Genomic DNA, 14,431 nt, shown 5'->3' on the forward strand with positions numbered 1-14,431 from the left:
AGGAAGGGATGAAGTGACCCTGCCCGGAGGAAGCCCGGGGCCCCCGTCTGGAGCCAGGCCCAGATGGAGGGCTCGTCAGCGAGCGTCTGGTGGCCGGGTTTGCCACGGAGCCCGGTCGGGCACAGCCCGAAAAAGCTACGTGGCGGACATCCCTCCATCCCATGGGCCCACCACCTGTGGGAGGAACCGCTGGGGTCGGGTGCGCTGCCACATGGGTGGCAGTGAAGGTCAGGGGCCTCGACGGACCAGACCCGGGCAGCAGAGGCTGGCTCTGGAGAAAATTAACATGTCAAACATGAAATAATTCTTTTGTTGACCAAAATATAATAAAAGTCATCATCTTTAACCAAAATGAAAGAAATGTCTTAAGTTTACAGCATAAAACGCATTCATTCTAATTGGGGTCATTTATGACCCCACCCATGGAAGAGTGTAGGTATTGGTAGGTCATGCATCTAAGGGAGGACGCCTATCGCTCTGTCCCGCGTGCAGCTTTGGGACACTCTGATCACTGTCTGGTTCATCTTGTCCCGACATACAGGCAGAAACTAAAATCTGCTAAACTTGTTGTAAAGAGTGTGAAAAGATGGACCAACGAGTCAAAGCTGGATTTACAGGCCTGCTTTGACTGTACTGATTGGAGTGTTTTTGAGGCTGCAGCCGTCCAGCAGATCTGGACGAATTAACTGACACTGTGACATCTTACATCAGTTTTTGTGAGGACGTGTGTGCCGACTAAAATCTTCTGCACATATGACAACCAAAACCCTGGTTCACAGCAAAACTCAGGCAGCTTCATCAGTCCAAAGAGGAGGTGTTCAGAAGTGGCGACAGAGTCCTATATAACCAGGACAGGAACACACTGACCAAAGAGATCAAAGTAGCTAAGAGGAGCTATGCTGATAAGCTGGAAAACTGCTTCACAAACAGCGACCCTTGGTCAGTGTGGAGAGGCCTGCAGACACTCTCAAACTACAGGAGACCATCCCCCAACACTGCTGGTCCTGAACGACTGACAGCTGACGAGCTGAATGGATTTTACTGCAGGTTTGAAAAGCCCACAGTCACACCCCTCCCCCACACCAACTCACCAACTCACACTTCAGACAATCACCTTTCCCCTCCCCCACGCTGTCACCTCCCTCTACACCAATGACTGCACCTCAGGAGACCCATCTGTTAAACTCCTGAAGTTCGCTGACAACACAACGTCATCGGCCTCATCCGGGACGGTGATGAGTCGGCCTACAGATGGGAGTTTGATCAGCTGGCTCTCTGGTCCGGTCAGAACAACCTTGAGCTTAACACGCTCAAAACTGTGGAGATGATCGTGGACTTCTGGAGGCCTCTTCCCCCCATCACCATACTCAACAGCCCTGTGTCTGCTGTGGAATCCTTCAGGTTTCTGGGATCCACTATATCCCAGGACCTAAAGTGGGAGCCCAACACTGACACCATCAAGAAGGCCCAGCAGAGGATGTACTTCCTGCGCCAGCTCAGGAAGCTCAACCTGCCTAAGGAGCTGCTGATCCACTTCTACACAGCCATCATCCAGTCTGTCCTCTGCACGTCCATCACTGTCTGGTTTGGATCTGCCACCAAAAAGGACAGGAGCAGACTACAACGGACAGTTAGGACTGCAGAAAAGATCATCGGTGCCAACCTTCCCTCCATTCATGACTTATACATTTCCAGAGTCAGGAAATGGGCAGGAAACACTGCAGACCAATCTCAACCCGGACACAACCTGTTCCAGCTTCTCCCCTCTGGTAGGCGCTACAGAGCACTGTACGCCAAAACCAACAGACTCAGGAACAGTTTCTTTCCACAAGCCATCACTCTGATGAACAGCTGACTTCTGACTCACAGTGTCAGGTTCAATTCCTGTGCAATAACCCAGCAACACTGTCTCTAATCAACACCTGTTTACTGGTGCCACTTATTATTTATTCATCATTCTCTATTTCAGAGCTGTTCATACTGTTCATATTGTAATATAATACTTATATAATGACATAATACTTATTTATTCCAGCATCCTTTGCACTATGCTCCATAATTAAAATAATAATAATTTATCACAAAAATAATTTACTCCTGCACACTTTGCACTCTTCATTGCACTACTGCCTCAACCTGTCTATTTTGTTTCTGTTTATAGTGTGTATATATTGTTTGTTTTTGTTGTTGAGTAAGCACATTGTGAGCAATGTATAATCCAAAGCAAAATTCCTCGTATGTGTCCTCATACCAGGCAAATAAAGCTGATTCTGATTCTGATCTACGTCGTCAAGCGCAGTTTGAGGCTGCGCAGTACGCTCAGCCATCACTGGAAAAGTGACTTCACTGGTCTCCGTCAAAGTATATGTGTAATATTGTGTCCATTTATTTTACTGTCTATGGTGAATGGCAGTTGCAAAACTTGAGTTGCTGATCTGGTCTGAAGCAGTTGAGGACAGGCCCGCTGAGCAGTCTGACCAAAACAAAAGTATTGCCAAAGTTACACGGTAGGAAAGTAAACACTAGAAGTATATGTCATAATTGACCAGTAAATATATGTTTTGTATTAATTATCTAAAACTGAAAAGGTAACTACCAACTAAAGCTCTCAAATAATTGTAGTGGTGTACAAGTATATTTGCCTTTGAAATGTAGTGTAGAAGAAAGTATAGGGATGAGCCGGTATGAATGAAATACGGGACGAATGAAACCGCAATTTTCCTTGAGCTCATACAAGACTGATATGCCAAACTAACGTTACATCAGCATGTACAGTAAGAAGTACTTAAGCAGAACCCTAATGTCTGTAATGTCTTTTAAAATGGCGTTTATCTGAAAAGTGTTTCAGCCGTCCCGGTTCTCCCATATCACGAAATGGAAATACTGGTAACGTTAAATTAAAAGTAATTTCAGTTTCAGAACCACACACAAACAGTTAAGTTATCCAGCCCAACATTATATAACCAGTATTTATATGTATCTTGCTGCATAAAACATGGAATAACGTTACAGTTTAACTTACGAGGTCTGCCTTCAATGTCTTAATTGCTGCTGCAAACTCTGCTGCTGCTAGCCGTTTCCAACACAGTCAGCCGGACTAGCTTTCTCCTCTTCTTCGGAGGTGGTCGGTCGAAGCCCAGATAAAGTTCCGGATCAGGGTGCAGTTCTGTTGGTTTTTTATTGAAGAAATGGTCTTTAAAGTGTGTTTTAGTTTCAAAGCTGGCAAGCCACACTGTTTTGCCTTCCTCATTCCTTGGCATGGAGTGCAAAGCATAGGGTGCTGGACACGGACAATTTTTTCGAAGTTGTTGATGTTCGAAGCAAGAAGTTTCCGACAAAATCTTCAATTTTCTTGAATTGTTATGGCAACCAACACACCAGCACAAGTTGATCCTGAGCTCATTTTAACAACACTTAAACACAACTAATTCTCATCAATGTAATATTGCCTTCTCTCTCGACATCATGGTACGCTAGCAAGCAGAGGTTAGGCGCTCAACCGGAAACACGGTACTGGAAAGCGGAAGTAGCCTTCTTTCATGTCAGCACCCATTGGCTGCCGGAGAAACAAGTGGATAGAGAGGTGGGGGCTTCTTCGTTTATTTGGTGCAGCGTAAGAAGCATTGGCACAAAACACACACAATATGTAAAATATTTTCGGTTCATTATAAAACTGTGGCCGGACCCCCAAAATATTTTCTCATGGGATCTGCACAAATCACGTAGGTGAACTTTTCGTTGATAGGTTAAAAAAAGGTTTGCATGCCTGAATAATAGCACCAGGGAGTACCCTAGAGATTATTTCAACCAGAAACGATGGCATTCAAGTTGTTCTGTTGATGGCAAAGGTCTTTTCTGGGATGTATGTGTTGGCTATCCAGTAGTGTGCATGACGCAAGAGTACTGAGACAGTCACATTTGTGGGTAAGTGTGGATAAGTCCTAAGTGACTGGGAGTTACTAGGCCAAAACAAAGTAAGCATCTTTGGCTGTGATGTTAGATATTACCTCATTGGTGATCCAGCTTACGCCATGCAGAATTGGCTTAGAAAGCCCTTTTTCGGACACTGGCAGACTGACCCGTGAACAACAGAACAACGGTTGTGGAGATGTGTTTTGGAAGACTACAAAGCAGATGGAAGTGCCTCCTAAAAAGAAATTACTGCAACCTGGAGCTGAGCAAGAAAATGATGCTGACATGCTGTGTTCTTCATAACATTTGTGTGGAAGATGGTGATTCTACCTGTTCTGTTTTTGTTCAAGGATTCATTTCACCAGATTGTACATTTTTATGTTTACTTGCCAAGTTGTTAGTTTTTTTTGTTTTGATTTTCTAAATAAGCAGCTGCGTATAATTAATGTACATAAAAGTGACTAAACATTTAAAAAGCACTTGCATTACATGCATTGTTTCTCTGTTGATTAGCATACTAAAACTACTTTTAGTATGCTAAACAACAATTTTTTTTTAAAACAATAAAATACACAAAGTGCTATAGTGCAGTGCATGCAATATCAATTATAAGTGTGTTTTATGTTAAGTCATCTGCGGGATCCATCACCGCGACCATGCGCTCCATGAGTCCAAGCATTGCGGTTGTATCTGCGTCCATTTTTTCAGGTCCTTGCAGTGCTGCAGGAAACTTTCATCTGGCCTCTCTGGATATTCCAGCAGCTTCCCAATCGAGTCTCGTTTCCTTTTTCCTGTGCACAAGAACAATAAAAATTAAAGCTGCAAGCAGCAATGAACGGGCCCTTGCCTTCTTGCAATCGGGGTTACTGGCAGATGCAACATCACATGTAGACCACACATTCTAAGTTTCATGTAAATCGGAATAACGTTTGCCAAGATACAACCGTTCATGTTTTAACAGCCACCTACAGGAAGTTGTTCCTCCATAACTTGCGCATTGTTTTAGCTATCAAAATTCTTTTGATAACTTTTAGTCACGAGTGTCCACCGAGTCTATATCCAAGTTTGTAAGATTGGACTCACGGCCCACGAGGAGTTAGACAAAGTAGGTTTCCCATATATCGCGATGTGAATAATTAATAACCAACACCATCACCTAATGGCCGATTCACTGTAAATTTGGCATGGATGCTCAAGCCCCTATGCGGAACAACTGTGTCATGTTTGGTGTCAATCGGAATAAATCTTGGTAAGATACGCAACTTCCTGTTTCGACAGCCCCCTATAGGAAGTTGGTCTTCTGTAACTTGCGCATTGTGTTAGCTATCAAAATTCTTTTGATAACTTTTTGTCATAAGGGTCCACCGAGTTTACGTGTACATTTTTGTGCAGATGGGACTCACGCTCTAGGAGGAGTTAAAAAAAAGTAGGTTTCGCTCAAAGCGAATTTGCTAATTAATTAAAAAAATTAGAACAGTGACATCTAAAGGCCGATTGACGCCATATTTGGCACACAGCCTCATTGGCATATGATGAACAACTGTCTTAAGTTTTGTGTCCATCGGAATAGCCGTGTGCAAGATACAACCGTTCTTGTTTCGATACCCACCTACAGGAAGTTGGTCCTCTGTAACTTGTGCATGTTTTAGCTATTAAAACTCTTTTGATAATGTTTTGTCACAAGGGTCCTCCGAGTCTACATGCCAGTTTTCGTGCCGATCGGACTCACACCCTAGGAGTAGTTAGACAGAGTAGGTTTGCTTAATTACAAAAAATTCAAACAGCGCCATCTAATGGCCAATTGACACCAAGTTTGGCACAGATGCTAAACCGGCCATGACGAACAACCTTGTCAGATTTCGGGGCAATCGGAATAATTGTTGCCAACATAGCGCAACTTCCTGTTTAGACATGCGCAGGCTTTAACTTGCGCATTTGTTCAACTATCAAAATTCTCTGGATAACTTTTCGTCATGAGGGCCAACAGATACTTCCTGCAAAGATTCAAGAAGATTGAAATCACGGCCTAGGACGAGTTCGAAAGAATGTAAAACATGAAAAATGCGTAATTAATGATTAGAGCAATATGGGTATTAAATCTGGTGAAGATTGGAGCAACTATGTCCAAGTTAAGGCCTTCCAGGCATTATGGGGCGCTACGGAGCCCACTTACAGGTTTGGGCCAAATCGCTATACAGTCTTGCAAAGCTCGGTGAGTTTTCGTATATATTGAGGCTGTCAAAAATGTGCCCAAGTGCTAAAACCAATTAGGGGGTGCTATAGAGCAACCATACCACTCCCATGCCACTGACATAACCAATCACACTATGACAGACTCTCCACTTAGCACCAACTGCAACGTTTAATTGTAAATGAATGTAGCCTACTGGCAGTCTGGCACACGTGGGTGCTCAGTATTTTCATCGGCGCCTATGAATGGTGTTGATTTTGGATTGAAAAAGTGAGAGAAAAGAGTTGCGTTTGTCTACTGTGAAGGTTGTGGAAACTTTGTCAGGTGGCTTAAGAAGTTTGTTTGCTGTAAAAAACCAGAGGAGCACGCAAAAGCGAAAACCAAAACGTAACGTAGGAGGCAAACATCAGTAAATATTGAGAAGTGTGAGCTGCAAGGTCTGTGGTACATTTCCATTGCAAATATGCCATTAACATAGATTGAGTAAAAGGGCCAAAACTCGTCTACGTTGATTATAGCGCACCCTAAAAGCCGAGCTTCGCCAGATTTAGTACAGAGGATCGTAGTGGGATGTTGAATAAGAATCTCAAGTTAGTTGCTGATAACATTTAATTTGGCCGAGATATGATATGATACGTGTGTGGTAGCCAGCTAGGAAAATGCGCATACTTTAACGTAGCAAAATTCCTTGAGTAACTTTTGGTAAGGTCCATCTGGAGATGATACCAGGTTTCGTGCTGATCCGTCGCACGGCCTAGGATGAGTTCGAAAAAGTTGGTTTTGCGCATTGCGCGATATTGCGAAAAAACCTTTGAGCGGAAATAGGCGTGGCCTATATCATGTGATTCAGCTTGATTCAAGGAAGACGTGGATGTAAGGATTTCTAATGTGCGATGTGTAATGTGGGAGTTTTTTTTCGTATATATTGAGGCCGTCAAAAATGTGCCCAAGGGCTTAAACCAATTAGGGTCCCATAGGCCATGCCCACTTTGACCAATCAGTACCTTACTGTAGGGGTGGCCTCAGGAGTGGCCCTAGATGGTACCCATCAAATTTTGTAAAAATTGGATGAGCCGTTCATGAGCTATAAACTTTATGTACTTGTAGCGCCCCCTAGTGGCCAATTTTCGTAAAATGTGTGGGGCACCTCCAGAGGGTCATGGCAAAGAAGAATCTTCAGTTTTGCGTTGATAGCAATTATTTTGGTCGAGATATGGCAAAGTTGGTGTTTTCATACTTAGCTACAAAAATTTGTTTGTGCGTAATATGTGCAATTTTTATCCTATAAAAATTATTTGGATAACTTTTTGTCAGGTCCATCTTGAGATGCTACCTGCCAAGTTTCGTGCAGATCGGTCGCATGGTCTAAGAGGAGTTCCGCAAAGTAGGTTTTCAATAAATCGCAATTTTTCACGCATAAAAGTCTAGGCAGAAATGGGCGTAGCCTATATCAGGAGATTCAGCTGGATCCAGGGAACGCGAAGATATATGGATTTTGATTGTGCAATGTACGGTTTGGGAGTTATAGGGCCAAACACGTTTTTTTCGTGCTTATGAGTAATTATTTTGAATCTTTGCAATTTTCACCAGTTTTGACATGTTTGCAAATTTTGGTGAGTTTTCGTGCATTCTAACCCCCTCAAAAATGCGACGAAGGAATCGGAAAAATAATGTGACCAAAAACAATAGGTTCCTTCGCACTTTCGTGCTCGGGCCCTAATAATAATCTGACCAAAAACAATAGGTTCCTTCGCACTTTCAGTGCAAGGCACCGTCAGGGCCTTGCACTGAAAGTACTCGGGCCCTAATTAACACAGATCATCCTTGTGTATTTGCCATTGCCAGTAATACAATGCAAGAGTCAATGCAACATATTAACAATACATACTATGATGTGATACATTCAATTCAATTTCAATTAAATTTTATTTATAGTGTCCAATCACAACAGGAGTTATCTCAGGACACTTTACAGATAGAGTAGGTCTAGACCACACTATAATTTTCAAAGACCCAAGATGGTGGCCATCTGTCGCTGCCTGATGGGACACAGAGACACTGATACAGAAATATGATTCATAATAATTATAGCAGTTGGCATAATGCGCCATGGCAATTACTTAGTAACAATAAAGATAATAGAACTATGACTAGAAATAATACAGTGGTGTGAAAAAGTGTTTGCCCCCCTTCCTCATTTCCTGTTCCTTTGCATGTTTGTCACACTTAAGTGTTTCGAACATCAAACCAATTTAAACAAAAGTCAAGGACAACACAAGTAAACACAAAATGCAATTTGTAAATGAAGGTGTTTATTATTAAAGGTGAAAAAAAAATCCAAACCATCATGGCCCTGTGTGAAAAAAGTGATTGCCCCCCTAAACCTAATAACTGGTTGGGCCACCCTTAGCAGCAACAACTGCAACCAAGCGTTTGCGATAACGTGCAATGAGGCTTTTACAGCGTCCTGGAGGAATTTTGGCCCACTCATCTTTGCAGAATTGTCCTAATTCAGTTACATTAGAGGGTTTTCGAGCATGAACGGCCTTTTTAAGGTCATACCACAACATCTCAATAGGATTCAGGTCAGGACTTTGGCTAGGCCACTCCAAAGTCTTCATTTAGTTTTTCTTCAGCCATTCGGTGGTGGACTTGCTGGTGTGTTTAGGATCATTGTCCTGCTGCAGAACCCAAGTTCGTTTCAGCTTGAGTACACGAACAGATGGTCGGACATTCTCCTTCAGGATCTCTTGGTAGACAGCAGAATTCATAGTTCCTTTTATCACGGCAAGTCTTCCAGGTCCTGAAGCAGCAAAACAGCCCCAGACCATCACACTACCACCACCATATTTTACAGTTGGTATAATGTTCTTTTTATGAAATGCAGTGTTCCTTCTACGCCAGATATACTTGGACACACACCTTCCAAAGAGTTCCACTTTTTGTCTCATCGGTCCACAGAATGTTGTCCCAAAAGTCTTGGGGATCATCAAGATGTGTTCTGGAGAAATTGAGACGAGCTTTGATGTTCTTTTTTGCTCAGCAGTGGTTTTCTCCTTGGAACTCTGCCATGCAGGCCATTTTTGCCCAGTCTTTTCCTGATGGTGGAGGCATGAGCGCTGACCTTAACTGAGGCAAGTGAGGCCTGCAGTTCTTTGGACGTTGTTGTGGGGTCTTTTGTGACCTCTTGGATGAGTCGTCGCTGCGCTCTTGGGGGTAATTTTGGGCGGCCGGCCACTCCTGGGAAGGTTCACCACTGTTCCATGTCTTCGCCATTTGTGGATAATGGCTCTCACTGTGGTTCGCTGGATTCCCAAAGCTTTGGAAATGGCTTTATAACCCTTTCCAGACTGATAGATCTCAATTACTTTCTTTCTCAATTGTTCCTGAATTTCTTTGGGTCTCGGCATGATGTGTAGCTTTTAAGGATCTTCTGGTGGACCTTACTGTGTCAAGCAGCTCCTATTTAAGTGATGCCTTGATTGTGAACAGGTGTGGCAATAATCAGGCCTGGGTGTGGCTAGAGAAATTGAACTCAGGTGTGGACAACCACAGTTATAGTATGTTTTAACAAGGGGGGGCAATCACTTTTTTCACACAGGGCCATGATGGTTTGGATTTTTTTTCTCCTTTAATAATAAACACCTTCATTTACAAATTGCATTTTGTGTTTACTTGTGTTGTCCTTGACTTTTGTTTAAATTGGTTTGATGTTCCGAAACACTTAAGTGTGACAAACATGCAAAGGAACAGGAAATGAGGAAGGGGGCAAACACTTTTTTCACACCACTGTATAATTGGGAATCATCTGCATAACAGTGACAGTTAATAGAGTATATATATATATATATATATATAATATTGCCCAGAGAAAGCATGAAGCATAAAGCTGAATAGAATTGGTCTAAGCACCCAGCCTTGTGGAACACCCTGGCTAACTTAGCGTGCCTGGAGGATTCACCATTAACATTAGCAAACTGAGATTGATCTGATAAATAGAACTTAAATTGCTTAACTGTTGAACTGAAACACTACAAACACAGCTACAAAATAATTTTACAGCTACAAAACTTTTTGACATGCTCAACTTATTAATGAGCCTTATTTGAGCCCATATTAAAGCTGATTCTAACTCTGAAATTTTAAATATGATATTTTACTGACTAGACTTCTTCTGACCTTACTAGATTCACAGAAGACAACCAGTCTATTCTTGCTCTTGGAAGACTCGATGCAACAACAGGCTTCAAAGCAGCTATGAAAGTATCTCCCAACATGTAAAGTGACTGGAACCCTCCCACAGGCAGAATAACTCATAACACACTTACACTTGCTTTTTGCTTTGTTTTGAATATTTACAGATTTTCGTGGTTTTGTTTAACACACACAAGATTCATTTCCATTCAGAGCCTGCAGTGATTGTTTTTATGAAATATTGTAAACCATTTATTGTCTATGCACCAAAACACCAAAGCCGAAAAGACCGGATCCTGATTTCTGATATATATTTTACATTTTATAGTTTATCTTGTTTCTCTCTCGTGAGGAAGCACCCACTCCCACTAACTATTTTGCTATTTTGTTCCCTCAATAACTATTTTGTTAATAATTGTAGACATTTACTCCCACTAGGTTTTCTTTATTTAAACTACATCAATTAACAGAGACAAAGAGTTGATCTGTTTGGATGAATGTTAATTACTAATTAACACCTGATGACTGACCTGAGTAATGACCTGATTGCAGTGCCACTGCTAGCCATTTTGGTGCCCTAAGCATAATTCTTTTATGAAAAAAAAAAAACATTTGGCACAAGGTGTGCATGGCTCAACATCCAGTGGCTTATCAACCCAGTCTGCCCAGAGCCAGTACACAGTGGATGATGACATGTCCACTGAGTCTGGCTCTGACAGTAATCTCAGGGATATTGAGCCTTCCACCTCTGCCAGTCCCTCTCCCAGAAAGAAAAGAAAATGCTCCCAGGTCCTGCAGTTCCTGGAGGAAGAGGCAGCCAAGGAGGAGGAGGGGTTTAACTGCCAGCACCAGGCCATGCAGGAAACCTCCACCTGGCTCCTGGACCTCTTTCAGGAGCTGGTGCGGAAGAAAGACTAGTTTGTGTTATTTATTTTATAGCTTTATGTTAACTTACTTGCATTTGAGTTGTGTTTATGTTTTGTTATTAAAAATGGAAAGCATTTAGCAAGCAGAAATCAAGCATGCAGCCCTTTAAAAAAAACTGAAATCCAAATATAACACAGTTCATTACTGTAGAGATAACAAGGATATCTTTATTAAAACAGAAAGCTATGACATGACAAAGCCAAGGTTTTTAGATAAGTCACTCATGCAACATACAATTACAGTGACATTAGAGGTGATATGGTCATATCTTAACACAACATCAGCAACATTGTGAATTGCACATTGATAATTTCAGATTATGCAGTCCCAACCTCAAATAGTTCAGCACATAAGCAACACCTGCATCTTGTGTCAATTAATGCAATGTCAATATCAGAATCACAAACAGTTACTGTACAGTTGCTCACACTCTTTAATCATAAGTGACATTGTAAGAATGATGTGAAATAATGTGCATCAGTCAGAATAGTCCATAGTTATATACCTTTTATTGCACTGAACATTTCTCAAACAATTAAGATGTGGTGGCCTATTTTAACATCCAATACAATGTGTAATATAGACCTGTGGGTCTATAAAGCCCATTTGAGATTGTAACGATAAGTAAGAAAGCTCTAAATAAAGCTAAGCACAGTGTAATGGGAAATCAGGTCAACATTAACGAGAAATAAAAGAGCAGAATCATGCATTTGGCCATCGCATCGCTCAGAAGTTGTCCTTTCTGCCAAAAAGATTAAACAAAACATTCTAAGGAAAATAACAATCACTATCATGGTCATTTAACTCCCCAGTTTGATGAATGGGAGCTGAAAGTTGGGCCGCCAGTCCATCTAGCCAGCCATACCACTCCACTCCGTTCCCCTCTCACTGGACAGGGTGGGGACCTTCCCATCTCATCGACGTCAGTGGGTTTAATGGTGTCTCCCGCAGCCAAACAGATATTGTGGAGAACACAGCATGAAGTGATGACCTCTGGCACGAAAGAATGCTGCACCTCCTGAGCCTTGTGTAGCAGGCACGTCCATCTCACCTTCATCATTCCAAACACCCGCTCTATTATGTTGCGGGCTCTGGCATGGTGTTGGTTAAAGCGGCTCTGTACTCTCCCCTGCAGTAGCTCCCGATGTGGGGTGATGATGGTTATGGACTGGACGATGCAGGGGTAGCCACCATCCCCCTCAATGAAATACCCTAGAGGAGGATACAGCCACTGTAAATATGCTGCTGTTCTTAAGCACATGGTTGTCGTTCACAGAGCCTGGATATCCCACAAAGGTGTGGAGGAACCAACCCTTTCCATCACATACTGCCTGCAGCTGTATTGATGGGAAGAACTTGCTGTTTAAGTAGTCCTGGCCTATGGGTCCAGAAGGGGTCTTGTGGCACTCATCAATGGCACCCACACACTTCGAAAAAGATAGGGCTATTGGCCAACTGCTGGAAGCCCTGCCCAATCTCCTCAAGCTCTGGAGCAGCAGGCAGTTTAATCACTGCATGCCGGAGAGAAGCGATCTCTCCAACTCCCTTGTGCACAGTTGATCTTGGGACCTGAAAGGCCCAAAACACCACACTGTAGACAGACCATGTGCCAGCCAGTAAACTGTCACCAATACAGTTATGTGGGGTCCCCAGGCCTGTCTCCTCTCAGGTTCTAGTCACCGTATCAAGGCCTCCAAGGACTCACGAGTGAGCCTGTAATCGCAGAGGTTCTTTGTTCCCCATCAAAATACATCGTAACACAGGAACAGTGCTATTCAGACAGGTATACGTGGGTGCCGGTGGATCTTCAGCCTACAAAGAGAATGAAAGCTGTTAGTATAGGTTATACTGAAGCCAGCAAACTTGACAGTAAAACTTTTTTGTCCCCCATTACCAACTGACAGTGGTGGTATGTAGGTATATCTACTCAAGTACTGTACATAAGTACACATTTAATGGAGGCCTACATGTACTTTACCTGAGTCTTTTTTTTTCATGCCAATTTCTACTTCTACTCCACTACATTCTGAATGTGGCCTACATTTTCCTGGTCAGACTAAGATACTTTATGTATGTAACATTTGGAATGCAGGACTTTTACTTGTTACAGAGTGGTATTAGTAGCCTTACCTATTTTTTTTACCTTTAGGCTAAGTTATTGTGGTTTTGGACATTTCTGTTAGGGTTGTCATATTTCTGTTGCCTGTTATTATATTCTGTATGTTTTTGTATATTGTTTTTGTGGATTGTGTAAATTTCTGTTCCCTGTTATGTATATTTCGGTTTCCTGTTTTATTGTGATAGTCTGTTTTCTGTCTTGTCGTGTCTAGTTTTGCTTCCTGTGTTTTCCCGCCTGTGTGATTGTCTGATGTGCTCCACCTGTTCCCCAGCCCTGGTGTCACCTGTCTAGTGTTTGCTCGTTACCTAGTTTATTTAGCCCCTGTGTTTCCTTTGTCTGTTGTCAGATTGTTTTGTGTCTGTTTGTGTTTGTATCCTGTCAGCGTGTTTTAGCCTGTCGCCTTTGTTTTGCATTCTTCCCTGCATTATTTTGTAAGTTTTCCCACAAATAATCCTCGAGCTCAAACCTTCTCCTACCTGCCTGCCTCTCCTTGCATTTGGGTCCTTTAATCCCTGGAAGCGTGACATAAGTAAATGATATGAATACTTCTTCCACTATTGCCAACTAAACACAGAACATTCTATCCTTTATGACAAACATGTACTATTTCTTATACCATAATAAAAGTATTTAAATGTGCATTGACTTCCTGCTGCCTGTGGTTGGTCATCTTTAGTGTCGATCAAATAAGCTTCCGCTTTTACAAATACAATGAAATGAAGCAGTCTGAAAAAATCCTTCTGCGGCCACAGGTCTGGTGAGCTGTAGAGGAAAGAGTGGCCCTGATACCAACAATGCTGGAATCCAAGCTCCGACAGTCTTTTACCCTGGGTGATATCATCCGCTGGGTTTTGGGCAGCGTCTACATAACGCCATGCCTCCCGGTTCGTTAAGTCTTGAATCTCCGCCTCTCTTGTTCCAACGAAGACTTTAAACCGAAATGAGTCGGACTGCAGCCAGAATAGGATGGTGGTGTAGTCTGACTATAAAACAACCTGATGGATTGGCAAAGACGGTTCTGTGCTGAGTACTGCGGATAATTGGGCTCCTGTAAGTCAGAGCTCTAGCCTTGGGATGGTCTGCTGCTT

The sequence above is a fragment of the Sander vitreus genome, chromosome 7, assembly GCF_031162955.1.
Source record: "Sander vitreus isolate 19-12246 chromosome 7, sanVit1, whole genome shotgun sequence".
Classification (NCBI taxonomy): Eukaryota; Metazoa; Chordata; class Actinopteri; order Perciformes; family Percidae; genus Sander; species Sander vitreus.